Raw genomic sequence first — 17,706 nt, 5'->3', positions numbered from 1 at the left:
ATATTCAAGAATTGAACATAGAGCACATAAGACACACCTTCACACTACAAGTTGGTCAATCTCAGCGTCCTCAAATATGAAGGGAAAATACAGTGTAGTCTCGACAGTGTCCAAACGTTCGTTTGTACAAGCTGAATTAAGGCGTACGAACTGATCCGGATGTTTTCAGAAAAAAACGGTACATGCAGTACTAAAACCAGAGGTTTCCATCAACTTCTGTTCAAGCGAAATGTTAAAACTGGCAGTGTTTTGGTGACTCATTTGCAATTAAGAGGTCGGGACTGAAAATAACCGAGACAAACAAGGAAATTTAGGAATGCAATGTTGCCACTTGGCCCGAGTGTGTAAAATGATGCTGACAAAAATCAAGGACATTGGTAATTAGTATCCGCACAGCCAACCCCGTCCACTACCTTATTTTTACAATATCTTGAAAGTGCGCTTCTGACAGAACTTACTGCCACGTGTTAGGGAACCATGGGCAATTCAGAGTAGGGTTTGATTTCGGAGCTAGACTAATGAGAAAACATTCGAAATCGCGTGATGTCGCCACGTTTGGTCTCTAGCTCTGTGTTTGCAATTTTCTATTTATTAATTTACAATGCTGGTTTTACTAACTGAAACAGTTTCACTCAATATCAAAGCAATTAACATTACTTTCTTTTCTTTATTTTTACTTCAGCATGATGCATACCTAACCGATGTCTTTTTTTGTTGCAGCTACACCAGGTAAGTACATGTTCGTACTGATTGTCTACATTGTCTAAGTTTTCACGTGTGTGTGTGTGTGTGTGTGTGTGTGTGTGTGTGTTTGTGTGTATGTGTGTGTGTGTGTGTGTGTGTGTGTGTGTGTGTGTGTGTGTGTGTGTGTGTGTGTGTTTGAGTGTGTGTGTGTGTCAACTTTCTACGCTCTGTAGTCTGAGCTCCGATCAGCTCATATATTCTTGAATTGTTATAATTTGTGCTCCCTCTCTAAAAAAAAACCCGAGGGTCAGTTGAAATATTCTGGACCCAAACAGGAAAGAGTAGACTTATACATTAAAAAATTGTCATGATTTAAGTTTCTCGTAAAGAATTTACGCAAACTAGTACCTAATGTAACAGGATGGTGTGTGCAATTTGGCTTTTTAAAGTGCCTTACATCACGTGTGTCCACACAAAGAAGGAAACCAATAACCGATCAGTGGTTCAGTATTATTATTAAATAAAGGAGAGAAAAAAATACTTCAAGGGTGTGTGCTACGACGCGGGTAATGACGTCATAGCTGCAGTTCAGACGGTTATGAGACAAAAGCTTGTACAGCAACGGCTCTTAGGAACAGGTGTTTCCCTAAACGCATATTGAGAGGGGTTGTATTGGTAGTTGAGATGATTTATTTCGATGCCAAATGATGTCACTTGAATCTCAGTTTGAAGAGATTCAATAGATGTATTTCTTGATAAATACGGTAGTATATTAAATCAATAAGAGTTTCCAATCATAACAAGTTGAGTAACAACAAACGTCCATGTGTGGCAAATTCAAGTGCTCAGTGCTGCTATGCTTCGGGCGTAACATAGATTTCCATGCTGTCAAAGCAAATATTTGATCTCAAGATCACGATCCCCCCCCCCCCCCCCCCCCGCTCCTCTGTAGACACTAGAATATTCCGTCTATCTTCTTTTAGTCGCAAACAGCATGGTCAGAGAGCCTTCTCCCACTCTGCTGCCGTTGCGTGAAACTCTCTCCCTTACTCTATCCGACACTGCCAAACATTGTGTTCCTTCAAATCAAACCTTAAAACACACTTCTTTACACAGTACTTTGATTAATTTGTATTTCAATATGGTGCATTTTTGATCAGGTGTTTGAATGTTTGAATGTTTTGCCTGTGTTAGTATGCTTGCAGCTTGTATTGATGTAGTGTTTCGTTGTTCACTTGTGTGCTGAATGCTGCTGCTTTGCTTTGTATATATATGTATGGGTTTTTTCATTGTAAAGCGCTTAGAGAACATAAAGCGCTCTATAAATCTCCCATATTATTATTATTATTATTACTATTATTATTATTATTATTATTATTAAAGTTATTGAGACATCCCAGTGCACTAAGGGATTTATAGAGCAAATCGAGAAAATTCATTATTGAACGAAGCGCATAGCGCTGAGTTCAATAATTATTTTCGAGATTTGCTCTATAAATCCCTTAGTGCACTGGGATTGTTTCAATAACGATATTGTCGGTACCGCCAGAGAAAAAAGAAGATACAACACGCACATTTTGCTACGCGCATTTGAATAGGCATAACTGTGTGGTCAGGTCGTATGGAAGATCTACTTTTGTGTGGGCTGTCTCGTGTGTCGTGCTTTCATCACACGCAAACTCTTGTTTTAATTTCTGTTGGTAAATTCCAGTGTAGCGTTAAGCTAAACAGTGATGATCTTTCTCTCATTTGAACTCGGAGAAAGGACTGTGCTTTCAGTTATTTGCGGTTCGAAACCTTCATCGAGCTTCGACAGATTGACTGTGCAGAGTTTTGCCCCTTGCCAAGGTCGACGGAAAGCCCATTTTCAAAATAAACGTGGCATGTTTTTCGTGTGGTATCTTCCCTCATCGGGGAGTCTGGTACTAAATATGAACGGTAAGAATGCTCTGAACCCTACACGTATTATATCCCCATCGTTTTATCGTTCACATTTGCCTAACATGTTAATTTGCTGAGCGGGATTTATGTCGTCTGCTAGGCTATTGCACTGAGTCTCATTTCAAAAACAAAAATTGCTCGTCCCGTTGCACTGAGTCTGCACACTGTGTGTCATTAAGCAGGCTGGTAATAAGTCTTATATGTGGTAAGAACGTTCTAAACCCTACACGTTTTCGATTCCGATTGTTCTTGCCTTAAAATAAACGGAAAACATTCATTTACTGAACAGATGCAGTCGTATTTCAGTGTAGTCTGCTGCGTGCTGATCTAGCTGCTACGTTATCGGAATAACACTTGTGTTTTCTGTTAGCTGCTGGGAATTGTATACTAACTCATCATTTGGTAATGTGGATAATAAGGTACATGCCACCAACATGGCATAATTATGAGAGGAATCTTCGCAAGTCGAAACGGAAAAATTAGACACAGCGGGTTCTATTTTTAGATCAGTGCGACTGTGGGTGGCACAGGCGCATGCAATCTGTCAGAAAAAAAAAACACTTCTGCTTTAATTGAAAAGCAGGACATTTATGGTCATAATCATTGGTATTGTGGAGAATATAAGCTACATGTCATTAATTCATTCTGAGGATGAGAGTACAGTCTCGCTTTGGCAAAGGGTGTAAGAATACGCTCTGTGGAAAAGTTAGCGCACTCCAGGAGTGCGCTAACAGATTTAAGCGCATCGCCATTAGACAATCAACTGGTTCACATCAGTCATGTGACACCAGTACTTACTGACAATTATTATTATTATTATTATTATTATCATTATTATTATCATTATTATTATTATTATTATTATTATTATTATTATTTAAGTTATTGAGACATCCCAGCGCACTAAGGGATTTATAGAGCAAATCGGGAAAATTCATTATTGAACGAAGCGCATAGCGCTGAGTTCAATAATTATTTTCGAGATTTGCTCTATAAATCCCTTAGTGCACTGGGATTGTTTCAATAACGATATTGTCAGTACTGCCATAGAAAAAAGAAGATTCCAAACGCACATTTTGCTACGCGCATTTGAATAGGCATAACTGTGTGGTTAGGTCGTCAGTGTACAGTAAGATCTACTTTTGTGTGGGGTGTCTCAAGTGTGTCGTGCTTTCGTCACACGCATTTTAATTTCTGTTGGTAAATTCCAGTGTAGCGTTAAGCTGAACAGTGATGATCTTTCAGAGAGACCTCATTTGAACTCGGAGAAAGGACTGTACTCTTCGTTATTTGCGATTCGAAACCTCCAGTCGAGGTTCGACGGATTGACTGTGCGGAGTGACTCCCCTTGAATTGACTCGAAGTCGAAGGACTCGACGGTTGCACATTTTCAAAATAAATGTGGCATATTTCTCGTGTTGTATCTTCACTCATCGGGGAGTCTGATACTAAATATGAACGGTAAGAATGCTCTGAACCCTACATGTTTTATATCCCCATCGTTTTTTAGTTCACATTTGCCCAACATGTTAATTTGCTGAGCTGGGTTTATGTCGTCTGCTACTGTGCTAGGCAAGAGCAATCGAACCACTGCAGTCTGCACTGACTGACTGAGTCTGCACGCATGAGGTAATAAGTCTTATATATATGGTAAGAACGTTCTGAACCCTACACGTTTTCGATTACGATTGTTCTTGCCTTGAAATAATTATTCGGAAACCATTCATTTACTGAACTGATGCAGTCGTATTTCAGTGTACACAGTCTGCTACGTATGACAGAGTCGATCGAGTCAGTCTTCCAAACTGGTCTGGCTGGTACGTTATCGGAATAACACTTGTGTTTTCTGTTAGCCGCTGGGAATTGTATACTAACTCATCATTTGGTAATGTGGATGATAAGCTACATGCCACTAACACGGCATTTGAGAAGAATCTATGCAAGTCGGCGAAAATTAGATGAAACACAGCGGCTTCTATTTTAGATCAGTAGCACTGTGGCACAGGCACATGCAATCTGTCAGAAAAAAACAAAACACTTCTGCTTTAATTGAGAAGCAGGGAATTTATGGTCATTTGGTATTGTGGAGAATATAAGCTACATGTCATTAATTAATTCTGAGGATAAGAGCACAGTCTCGCTTAGGCAAAGGGCGGAAGAATACGCTCTGTGGAAAAGTTAGCGCACTCCAAGAGTGCGCTAACAGTTTAAGCGCATCGCCATTAGACAATCAACTGGTTCACATCAGTCATGTGACACCAGTACTTACTGACAATTATTATTATTATTATTATTATTATTATTATTATTATTATTATTATTATTATTATTATTATTATTATTACTACTAATATTTAAGTTATTGAGACATCCCAGTGCACTAAGGGATTTATAGAGCAAATCGAGAAAATTCATTATTGAACGAAGCGCATAGCGCTGAGTTCAATAATTATTTTCGAGATTTTCTCTATAAATCCCTCAGTGCACTGGGATTGTTTCAATAACGATATTGTCAGTACCGCCAGATAAAAAAGAAAATTCAAAACGCACATTTTGCAACGCACATTTGGATAGGCGTAACTGTGTGGTCAGGTTTGTGTCATATATACTTTTGTGTGGGCTGTCTCAAGTGTGTCGTGCTTTCGTCACACGCAAACTCTTGTTTTAATTTCTGTTGGTAAATTCCAGTGTAGCTAAAAAGTGATGATCTTTCATAGAGACCTCATTTAAACTTGGAGAAAGGACTGTGCTCTTAGTTATTTGCGATTCGAAACCTTCATCGAGCTTCGACAGATTGACTGTGAAGAGTTTTGCCCCTTGCCAAGTCGACGGAAAGCACATTTTCAAAATAAATGTGGCATGTTTCTCGTGTGGTATCTTCACTCATCGGGGAGTCTGGTACTAAATATGAACGGTAAGAATGCTCTGAACCCTACACGTATTATATCCCCATCGTTTTATTGTTCACATTTGCCCAACATGTTAATTTGCTGAGCGGGATTTATGTCGTCTGCAAGGCTATGGGTATGGCAATCAAACCACTGCACTGAGTCTCATTTCAAAAACAAAATTTGCTCGTCACGTTGCACTGAGTCTGCACGCATGAGGCCGGCTGGTAATAAGTCTTATATATGGTAAGAACGTTCTAAACCCTACACGTTTTCGATTCCGATTGTTCTTGTCTTGAAATAATAATTCGGAAAACATTCATTTACTGAACAGATGCAGTCGTATTTCAGTGTAGTCTGCTACATGGTGATCTAGCTGCTACGTTATCGGAATAACACTTGTGTTTTCTGATAGCTGCTGGGAATTGTATACTAACTCATCGTTTGGTAATGTGGATAATAAGCTACATGCCACTAACATGGCATAATTATGAGAGGAATCTTCGCAAGTCGAAACTGAAAAATTAGACACAGCGGGTTCTATTTTTAGATCAGTGGCAACTGTGGCACAGGCACATGCAATCTGTCAGAAAAAAAACCCACTTCTGCTTTAATTGAGAAGCAGGAAATTTATGGTCATAATCATTGGTATTGTGGAGAATATAAGCTACATGTCATTAATTAATTCTGAGGATGAGAGTACACTGTCGCTTAGGCAAAGGGCGGAAGAATACACTCTGTGGAAAAGTTAGCGCATCGCCATTAGCCAATCAACTGGTTCACATCAGTCATGTGACACCAGTACTTACTTACAATTATTATTATTATTATAAGAACCATTGTGATTTGGGATAAATGATTTACTTAGCACTATCACAATGATGACCAAAACAATATTTGGTGAATGTTTTGTTTTTGTTTTTAAATTGTGTGTGTCCCTTCGGGAACATTATAAGATCTTTGGTGGCAGACCAGCTTTTTGTTGATCGAGGGGACCATGTCATATTTTGTTCATCTGTATCGACCAAGACCAATGTTTAAATGAAATGACACGGGAATGAATGTTTCAGTTGGGGTACAAAGATGGTTGCGCTATTTGTGTGCAGAGTTTATATTATTCTTGGCGAGAGGGAGAATGCTTGGATACTTAAACTGAAAACATTGTGTTTGATTACGTAAAAACAATTGTCGAAGATAGTGGGTCCATTTTGACATAGAACAGACAGCCTGCATGCAGGCCCAGAGCGTGATCAGGAGACATGTACATTAAATTTACGCAGGAGATGCAAAAAGACAAACCATATGTGACCCTCCACCACGGAATGAGTCGCATGTCACTTTAGCATGATGTTCATATTTTTTGCATTTTCCTAAAGCGTTTTTTATGCTCTATCCAGTGGTGAAAATCGTTTTAGAAAAGAGCAAAAACTGTTTGAGTTATAAGCCTGTGACTAAGGTGACCCTTACACTGTTACCAGACACTCCTCGGACTTATAGTAAGCCCTATAGCGCAGAACCGCGCGAGGTGACATGCGACTCATTTCGTGGTGGAGGGTCACATATACAGTTTCGTTTGGCTGGCAATGCTAAAGGTATGATTTGGTCATCTGTGAGAAAGTTTAAGCTTTTAGCTGTTTATATCATGATTTAAAAAAAAGCAATGATCGTAAAAGGCTGAAGACATGAAGAAAATAAAAGAAAGTCATATTCTTCTCCAAGAACAGCGTACCTACCCTTGGACTTTGCAAACCTGTGGCACAATGAGCTCAATTCAGGTATGAAGCTTTGTGCAACGAGCTACGTGAAGTCCACTTCACGAAGTCGAATTCACCCAATTAAAGACTCCCGTTAGAAGTAAGTCTGAAATAATTAATTGGCTTTACCTGAACGTTGCTGGAATTATGTGGGCAGAATCCTTCTGGGACACACCCACGAAAGAGCCACACTCAAAGGACCTTTGCAAACCATTGGACATGACAATAACAATCCCAAACCATGTCAAGGTTGTCAAATACTTCGCCTCGCCGGTTAACCAAAAATGGAAGACGTACCGACCATTGAGCTGGTGTCAGTGGACCATAGACTTTGACAACCCAAAGAACAGACCGAAACTAACTTGGCTGATCATGGACACGAGACAGTAAGTCAAGTAATACATTCTGTCTTCTTCTTCTTCTTCTTCTTCTTTCTTCTTCTTCTTCCTTCTTCTTTCTTCTTCTTTCATTCTGTCTTCTGTCTTCTGTCTTCTTCTTCTTCTTCATCTTCTTCTTCTTCTTCTTCTTCTTGGGCATCATATCCATAGCTAGTTAACGTTTTGTGTGAAGCCTGTATAATTATGTATTCTAAATACTGCTCGTTAACATGTTTTTGACCCTCCACCACGGAATGGGTCGCATGTCACCTTTGCATGATTTTCATATTTTTACATTTTCCTGAAGAGTTTTCTGTATGTTCTATCCAGTGGTGAAAATCGTTTTAGTTACAAGACACTCCCCGGACTTATATTAAGCCTAGCGCAGAACCGCGCGAGGTGACATGCGACTCATTTCGTGGTGGAGGGTCACGTATGTGGTTCACAAAGTTGTCTTTGCCAATACGATTAAGCAGTACAGAATGTAACCAGGTAATTAATTGTTTGTTAAAATAAGCCCAAGTGAAAAGAAGTTATTTTCCCTTATTATACAACATCTTTCCATCCAAATGTTATACTTTGTATACTAAACATTTAAGTATGTTTTTTCGGCGTTTTATATAGCCCAGATGTTAAACAGCAGTGTTTTGGTCAGAAACGTATGTGCATTTGAAAATCGGCCTTTTTATCTGCTTAAATATGGGTTAATTGGAGTTAATCAATATGTGGGAATGACGTCACAAGGTCTTAACCTCACCTACCCTACTCATGATTCATTTTAAACCGTGTGAACGATGACTAAAACGGAACGATATTTCACATTTTATACATCAAAGAGTTTTGTTTTTAGATTGGTATCTCACAGGGCATTTCCAATGTGTTTGAAATGTCTCACGCATGTGTTATACTCATAGTCTAGATTGTACTATTACAGGTACTCAGGTCTGCTGCATAAACGATGAGTAGATTTGCACTAACAAACACCCATTGATGTACTTTCACGTGTTGACGGAAAATGTGTTGTTATGTGTATTTTGCATTTATCATTTTCAGATTGCAAGTAGAACCTAACCAATACCTATGCAGAAACGACTTCGTTTCTGTAGCATCTACACGTTGGTGCACATTAGTCAGGACAAATGTGTGTGAGTACTTTTCTCTGTCATAATGTATACCGCGAGCTTCCACACTGTGGTTCAGGGTATAATTTGTGTCTTGTGCTTTTCCATCCAATTGGTTTAAACATAAGTTTATTTTAACAAAGGTTACAATCATGACATGTATACAAAGTTCACAGAAACAGCAACACGCTAGAAGATTATAGTGGTGTTCCTGCATGACAGTACAACATAAGGCGGTAACCATCCAATTCTGTTATTAACAAAAAATGTGGGTTTTTTTTTATTGAAATGTCTTAATTCCCAGTTGTACATGATGCATGACACAGCCCCTTCTTACACAGCAGGTCTCAGGCAGTGATGACATAGTTTGGGTGAAGGTCTTTTATACTCGTAATGTTTATATAGGCCGGTAGATTGACTCATTGTTGTTAATATCACTTCACACGACTTGTTTTAATGGTTGATGGGTCTGCGGGGTCGATCGTGGCGGATGACCGGGTCTTTAAAGATGTTTATTAAAGATGGCCATGATTACTTTTACTCGCTTGGCTTTGTGAGTTTTGAGAGGACAGACAGATCTTTATAATGGAGACATCCCGCAGTGGGGCACTGCGGTTATGAAATTAAAGGCCCCTCCTGTTTTTGGAACCGCAGGAGCTTTCTAGTTTGCTGTTAGGTAGATTTTTGGTTCCTCTTTCCTGTCATGCTCTCTTTTTCTTCATTAATTCTTTTCTTTTTTCTGCCTTCTTGCTCATTCACCTGTATTTTTTCCAAAAATCTTTTCTCTTGCCGCTTGTCTCGCGATTCATGTATAGTTTAATCTGTTAGTGTTCTGATGTAAATCCAGCAGTAGATAGGTTAAGCCTATTTTAACATACTGGAAACTGGTAATCTTCCAGTAGGTATTAATTCAGTTTTACTAAAGCCTGCTGGGACACAAGTAATGGGTTAGTGCATTTGTAAACAGGAATCGCTTGACAAGTGGCCCCCTTCATCCCCCCCCTTCCTCGTCCTGATTGGCTCTGCGTAGTCGGCTGGACGTTAAGCAACAAATAAACAAACAAACAAACAAACAAAATGGAGACAAAGAACAAGGTACGAACAATCTTAAGAATGCAAACGAAACCAAGAGCAACAATTTCTTCTTTTTATTTAGGTACAACTTGACACAAAAGGAGAAACAACGTGCGTACTTGCTTACCTGATGCAGACTGTTCAATTGGCACTGTAGTTTAACTGTCGTATCCTAGCTATCACTTGTTTCTATGCTAACTTATTCTAAGTAATCACTTGTATTATCTTTTCTGCTGGTCAACACTCCTATACTCTACTTCCCTGGCCCTATTTCCTCTGGTCTGGTCTTTAGCTCCGTCCTCTAAGAAATCCCTGCAGTCAGTTCGTTTTCCGTCCTTATCCCCCTAGATTAAGTAAGCTTGGGCCCTGTGCCGTCTTCCCATTTTTGGAGACCTACGTCACAGGTTCCAGCATCGTGGAGAGAGAGAGAGAGAGAGACAGAGAGACATAGAGAAAGAGAGAGTGAGTGAGAGAGAGTATCCGCATCGTGGCACCTATCGCCAGGTATCGTACGGCTATCGCGTATTAGGAAATGCCCTACTATACACACGCGGCTGTGCACTGATTACTGCCCGCTACTTATTGCTTACCCTGAAAAATAACGCTTACTCAGCTACTATTGTACTACACGATGGCCAAGAGAATTTGTCTGCGTCAGGTTTGCCTTCAACGTACACACATGCACACACCAAAAACAATAATAATACACTATAATAATAACATCAATATCAACCCGTGATACCACACACTTGCAATAGCATTTAAATGACACAGTTCGTTTGCATTGCTATTTAGCTCGTGTAAACCACACACCAGATTTCTTGGTTAATCTAAGCCCTGAGCCATCGTGAACCCGTGTGATCCACTTTCCTTTTTTTCACAATTTAGTCGTCAGTTTGTGATTTCATTGCGACTGGCTGTGTCTGCAATAGCACGTTAAATGGTGTGTTCCTCTGATTCTAAAACGCTTTGAACTTGTCGGCGGCAGTATGGCTTTAAAGAAAGCGAGCGCTACGCAAAAAACATCGTCTGTTTTGAGACACGACCTTTCGTGAACCTGCTTCTGGCCTATATTTTTTTAAACTTTCAAAACTTCGAATTGTACTGATCTTGTCTTCATGAAACAAGAATCGTTTATGTTTGTGTTATGTGACGTGTTGACCAATTGGTCTAGTGTATTTAATGTTTGGTTGAGATACACACAATCTCTTTCTGTGCTGACACTGTACTCTCTTGTCAAAGAATACGCAACAACGTTAATTATGTTGAACAATTTTGTTTATGAGTGGCTAACTATAGATTGTTCAAAATTCCCAACATCCTCTATTTATCACAAGTTAGTAAATAAATAGATACCCACAATGGGAGAACGCAAGTCATTATTCTTTAAAAGTTCTTGGCGAAAACACAGTATCGAGAACATATGATGATGATGAGATGTAGTGTAAGACGCTTAGCTTGATGTCGAAAAACTCGTAAAAACAGGATGACGGACAGCAAATGTTGGGACGTCGACGATCCAGTGACGACAGGTCGACGTGGACAACAGGTACGGTGGGTTACATAAAGTAGTGATTCTTCAACGACGAACAAGTTAGCGAATTCAGTTCAATGTAGATGTAGGTATGATATATATAACAGCTAGCTGGTCCAATTCTCGACGTAGATAATTCAGTGTCTGCACACAAAGTGTAGCATACCGTTAACAAATCGTTCATCTAGCGCATGTAAAACGAAACAGAACATGTATCAGCATCTTGATAAATGGAACACAAATAACATACTAGCATCAACTAATTTCTCCATACGAACAGACACATGATTACATGAACACACACAAGGATTGGCTTCATCAGAAAGTTACTGGTTATGAATCATTAACTAACCTGCCTAGAATCTTTCGCACAGGACCTCCTCGGGTCTTGACGAACAGACTGGAACTGATCGTTGGTTTTACGTTACGACGATTGTTGTCTGTCGCCAAGCAATACCTTGGTTACTTTGCTCCCGAACGGACGAGAATGTTATCAATCCTGAAGCAATCCTAAAGATTGGCATCGCTTCATGCCATTGTCGCTAGACCAAGCGATAATTCTATGTTTACTAAAATATCCTTTTCTTTCTTACAAGCACCTTCGTTTCCCACACAAGAGACTGGGTTACAAGAATTACGTCATCGTCATTTACCGTGTGACGTCACCATGACGAATACAGTCTCGGCTTCACTATCTGAAGAATCTCTGAAGAATCACTGTCTCGGTTAGCCTTTGCTGACTGCCGCACAAAGTAAATCATCACATGTTACAAGCTGTCAATTTATTATTTAGATTTTAAAAGTTAGTTCCAGCGCCAAAGAGAGGCGCCTGATTAGCCGATCAGACGGTCCACGAAAAAACATTCTTTGAAAACTGCTCGCTTTTTACATAGGGCACCTGGGATGTTTTCAAGCGGTGAATGTTTAAACGTGTGTTTGTTCTGTGTGTAAAAACCTGGCAGTGTCTGTGATGGTTTACGGGAGGCTTACTGTGCCTTTAATGGGATATAAATAACCAGAAAACCGTTTCTAATCGCCCCAATGGCTATTCAGTTCGAGATATTGGTCATTGTATAATGTCGCCACTTCAAGGATATCAATTTTGCCAATTGTACACAGCTGTTATTGAGCCGCGTTTGAGTGTATTTTTCGGCCCTCCGCCTTCTTGTGTCCCTTTTGATTTTCATCCAACCTTTTGCTAAGTAAAACTGTCAATGACACAGCAACAAATATGTTAATAAATGTCGATTGTGAAATTCTTTTTTTCAGCGATCGATGGTGGTTGTGTCTAAGAACCGTTGCCCCGTGATGTTTTTTGGCGCATTCAGTCTGAAAATGTGCAATTAGAATCCCCTGACAGTAGTAGTGCGTCAAAGGACGTACCACTGCGCCATCTGTTCACACTTTACATTGGAGTACAGTATTTAAAATGAGCAACGCAAAAGTGCGCTGAGCCGAGTTTGTGATTGGCTGTTTTATTATGTAGTGCATTGTAAATCGCTTTTATGTTTGTCTTTGTAAACACAACTGCCAAGGGTCGCTTGATTCTATCAAATACAGGCCCACACCTTACGCGTGTTTCTTTCAGGCGAGTTATTCTTTCGGCTAGCCGCTCGCAAAGCTAGGAGGCGAGATTGTCTATGAAACGGTTTAATGGCTAGCTACGCAAGAATTAAGCACCAAGCGAGCAAGCTACCTAGCGTTCGAGGCGAGAATTCTAGCGTCACTCGCGGCGAGATGTGCCCAAGAAACGGTACTTACTCGCCCCACTCGCCAATCTCGCGTATTCTCGCCTGTAAGAAACAGGGGACATATAACATTGCATCTTGAGGGGTCCTGATTTGGCCTATGTGGTCCGCTGGACCCAAAAGCAACGACAATCAAATCAAATCATTGCATCTTGAGAGAAAAAGTAAAATTACTGCCGGGCCAAGCAAGGGTTTCACTTCAACTGCCTCGCCCGTGAACCTCAGCTGACAATAGAGAGGCAATTAAACAAGGCGCTTGGGGAAGAAGAAGAAAATCAACAAACACACACACTTCAATGATGTCTTATCGAACTCGGTTGAGGGGGACAAATGTCGCATTGCCTTTTTCTCATAAGCCGAACCGTGTGGGGTGGGAAGTTGCATGGTAGGGTGGAGGTTTGTCTGTGTGTCCCGAGGTCCCTTCGTGTACACTACATTGGGGTGTGCACGTTAAAGATCCCACGATTGACAAAAGGGTCTCTCCTGGCAAAATTGTATTGGCATAGATAAAAATGTCCACCAAAATACCCGTGTGACTTGGAATAATAGGCCGTTAAAAGTAGGATATGCGCCGAAATGGCTGCGATCTGCTGGCCGATGTGAATGCGTGATGTATTGTGTAAACAAATTCCATCTCACACGGCATAAATAAATCCCTGCGCCTTGAATATGTGCGCGATATAAATTGCATATAAGCTTCATATTGATTGATTGATTTTTGTGTGTGTGTGTGTGTGTGTGTGTGTGTGTGTGTGTGTGTGTGTGTGTGTGTGTGTGTGTGTGTGTGTGTGTGTGTGTGTGTGTGTGTGTGTGTGTTGGAAATGTATTTATCTGTGTGTCTTTTAGTGATTCCCACTCAATGGCCTGTCATCGTCAGTTTTGGGTCTGATATCAGCGAAGAATTCGGTGGATTCAAAATGCAGTTAACCATTGACGTGAGTCTCTCTCTCTCTCTCTCTCTCTCTCTCTCTCTCTCTCTCTCTCTCTCTCTCTCTCTCTCTCTCTCTCTCTCTCTCTCTCTCTCTCTCTCTCTCTCTCTCTCTCTCTCTCTCTCTCTCTCTCAGATGAGAAGGTAAAATGTTGGTTTTTTTGCCGATGAATCATCTGTTCACACCAGTCAGAAGTCTTTAGAATCCGTCAACCATTCTCTTCAAACAAGAATAGAAGAATTAACAGAGTGGTGCACTGATAATACAATGATTATTCACCCCATTAAAAAACCAAAGTTGTATTTATTACAACCAGACAAAAACACCTACTGAGACCTCTACAGCTAAAACTGTCAATCGATTCATTTCAAGTGCAGCAAGTTAAGGAGTATAAATTATAAGGTGTCACTGTTGATCAAGAATTAAAATGGCAAACTCACTTGAGTAAAATTTGCAAATTAGTATCTAAGAATTTTTATTTATTGTCTAAATTAAGGCATTAATAAGTAATCAAAAATTATGTTTCTAAATATTTACAATCACATTTCAGTCATGCCACAAAAAGATATGTATAAGTCAAGTTTAGCTTTCTCAGGAGCCTCTCTCTGGAATCCCATACCCATACACATCCGAAATACGACTTCTGTGAAAACGTTTAGGCGCCAGTTCCATTCACTCTTGATGTGTAAACATCATTCTTTTCGTGTCTGATACTGTTGTGCTTTTTGTGTTTTGTTTTTTGTGTGCATGTATTGGTAATCATAGTATACAAGCAAATGATCATAGGATGTTTGGATGTTTTTATATATGCAATGTATTCCACACTATATTGTGTATAATTTAACTATTTTTTCCTTTTGTTATGTGTATAAGAACATATAATTATGTGTGTGTTTTTCTTCTCCTTATAAATATTATGTGGATCCGTATTAAGTGTTTGCATAAGGGACATGTAAGATTAGGCTATGCCTGAAACCTCTCCTTTTGTAATAAAGTTCAGTTTCAGTTACAGTTTCTGTCTCTGTCTCTCTGTCTCTGTCTCTCTCTCTCTCTCTCTCTCTCTCTCTCTCTCTCTCTCTCTCTCTCTCTCTCTCTCTCTTTCTCTCTCTCTCTCTCTCTCTGTCATCAGTGACCGTGGTGCCAGTTATTTCGTCTCCAACAACTCATTTATGTCGTTGTATGCCTATGCTGTGAGACATAATCGCTATTACGAGTTTGTCGTGTGGCAGAGAGTTTTTCTGCATACTCGACTGCTGCTGACTCACTTCGGCTACGCCGTCGTGAGACATCTACAGTCTCGTGTGCAAGAAAACTCTCTGTCACACGACTGACTCGTAAGCGGGTATTATAACCGTTTTATTTTTACAGTCAAAAACATGTGCTGCAAGCAATGTTAATGACATTTGCGAGTGGGGAACTGTGAAGAGACGCTGTTGCAAAAGTGGAGACTACTGCTGTTTTAGCAAATGGCCACAACCTACGTTACCCAGCTATAAGACCTGCAACTCTTTCATTGGTTGCGGAGGAGGTATTTATTTTGACTTGCGTCTTCTAATATTTATAATAATTTGCTTGCTGACCTTGGGCAGTTTTAAAAAGCGATGACATTTTACAGCACCGTTGATCTTGGCCCAACTGTGAGTTTGTTCGCAAATGTGTCAATCTTCAAGGCGCTCATCTTCAATGTCATTCGATCTTTTAGCATTATGTCTTGTTGGGTCTTCAGGCATGGGAACCCATACGATTTGCAGTATTTTGTATGCATGATTGCCTAGAATACGCTCCGTACGCCAAGTTGAAAAATAATATGACGAGAAAAATTCCTACACCACTTTTCTTCACTAGCTGATCCACTATTTTGACACATGATTATAGTTTTGTGAGTAAACCTTGATAGAAGCATTTGTTTTAAATGTACAAGTAAACTTAATTACCGGTGCGACGGACGCATGAAAAGCATTTTTGAATCATAGGTGTTTAAATACTGTGCAGAGAACGCTAATGTTTTTTTGAAAATATACAAAGTTTGTTTTAGAATACCCCAAATGCAAAACAATAGCTCCAAGGTCTGGGTTTTGTTCGAGGGTACCATAGCGCTGCGTGTTGTTAAGGAGAGCCTTTGCTTTGGCCCCTCTTTATCCGCAGTAGAGTTGTGTATTTCTCTTCTGTTGATTAGTAAAGGGAAGTACTAAAACATAAACAACGGATTGTTAATTGATTGATAGATTAGTTCTTCTGCAGCACGATAAGAGGATTTTTTTAAACAAAAGTCTTTTGTGTACAATTTGCATGTGAAATTAATACTGCCATAACAGAAAGATGCAATTTCTCATAAGCTTAAACGCAAAAGAAAATTTTCTGATGTGGGCACGATTTAGTGCAGGGCTTTGTTTTAAAAACACAACCTTTTGTAAACAATTAAATGTTTGGGTTTTTATAATGTGGAAGGTATTCAATCGAAAATAGTGCTGCAATGACAAACATACTCTACATTTCTCAGAGGCTTAAACGCAAAACAAAATGTGCTGATACGTGCACGATTTCGTGAGGGGCTGACAGTCATTTATGTCAGCACTGAGCTTTCCTTGTCTTTGATGCGAAAGTAAGTGATGTATCTTCATGACAAATTGTGTGTCTGTGTGTGTCTTTGCGTGTGTGTGTGTGTGTGTGTGTGTGTGTGTGTGTGTGTGTGTGTGTGTGTGTGTGTGTGTGTGTGTGTGTGTGCAGTAATGGGACACATACGTTTCGGACGGAACATCCCTTTTTTTGGAAAATCCCAAAAGATGGAAAATCCCGATTTATGAATCTGCAAAATCAGATTGCGTAGGTGTTGTCGAGGTGAAAAGTACAAGAACGAAAACCACAACATGTTGGCAAGCCGAATGGAATATCTCATCGACAGACACCCCTTTTAGAAAAAAACATCGTTATAGTGTGACGCAAATAAATACAACGGAACGCATTGACACTTTGTTTTCATTGTTTTGTTGACTGTGTGGTGAGTGAAAGGCTGGCGGCATTGATTGACGTTAAATAAACTCGACACAAACAGTATTGCATCCTATTAGGTACCCAAACTAAAACATTCATTTCCGTGTCATTTCATTCGCATTTTCTGTGCCATAAAATTCACTTAGCTGTCTGGCTCACTTTTCGAATCAAAGTGTCCTTCTACAGGGGTCACGTAACCGCCTTCCAAATTAGGGTACCCCAAAAATAAACCTTACAAAAACGTGAGATAGTAATTTAAAAATCGACAAACATTCAGAATATGCATAACTTGCCAAGTTTGAAAGACGCGGAGATAGTCAAACCAATTATTCCTGGAACATTCTGTTTTGTTTTGGTATCTTTCAAACAACCGGGTCTGGTTAGATAATTAGTTTGACTGTCTCCTCGTATGTCAAATATTGTGAATGTTCATCCATTTTGGTTATTGGTATCTAACGTTTTTTATAGGGTCGATTTGGGGGAAGTTAGTCACACGATCCTTAAAAAATAAATGTTGATCTAACACACACAAGGTAATAATGCATGAACATCGTTATTTGTTTGCTCATGCCATCTGTGAGGTGGTGCGAACACATACACTCAGACAGACACACTCTCACACACACTCTCACACACACACACACACACACACACACACACACACA

At 39.8% G+C, this 17,706-nt stretch overlaps 1 long non-coding RNA gene across 1 annotated transcript; it reads left to right on the top strand.

The window, feature by feature from the left end:
- Positions 1-7,427: 7,427 nt before the first annotated feature.
- LOC138973007 (uncharacterized) lies at positions 7,428-17,016 on the top strand. Its single transcript, XR_011457855.1, has 5 exons — positions 7,428-7,653; positions 8,698-8,789; positions 13,968-14,056; positions 15,419-15,578; positions 16,778-17,016. It is a non-coding gene; the product is annotated as an uncharacterized lncRNA (long non-coding RNA).
- Positions 17,017-17,706: the final 690 nt, after the last annotated feature.

This window comes from Littorina saxatilis, linkage group LG8 (genome assembly GCF_037325665.1).
Source record: "Littorina saxatilis isolate snail1 linkage group LG8, US_GU_Lsax_2.0, whole genome shotgun sequence".
NCBI lineage: Eukaryota > Metazoa > Mollusca > Gastropoda > Littorinimorpha > Littorinidae > Littorina > Littorina saxatilis.
This window is presented reverse-complemented; position numbering and strand designations above follow the sequence as displayed.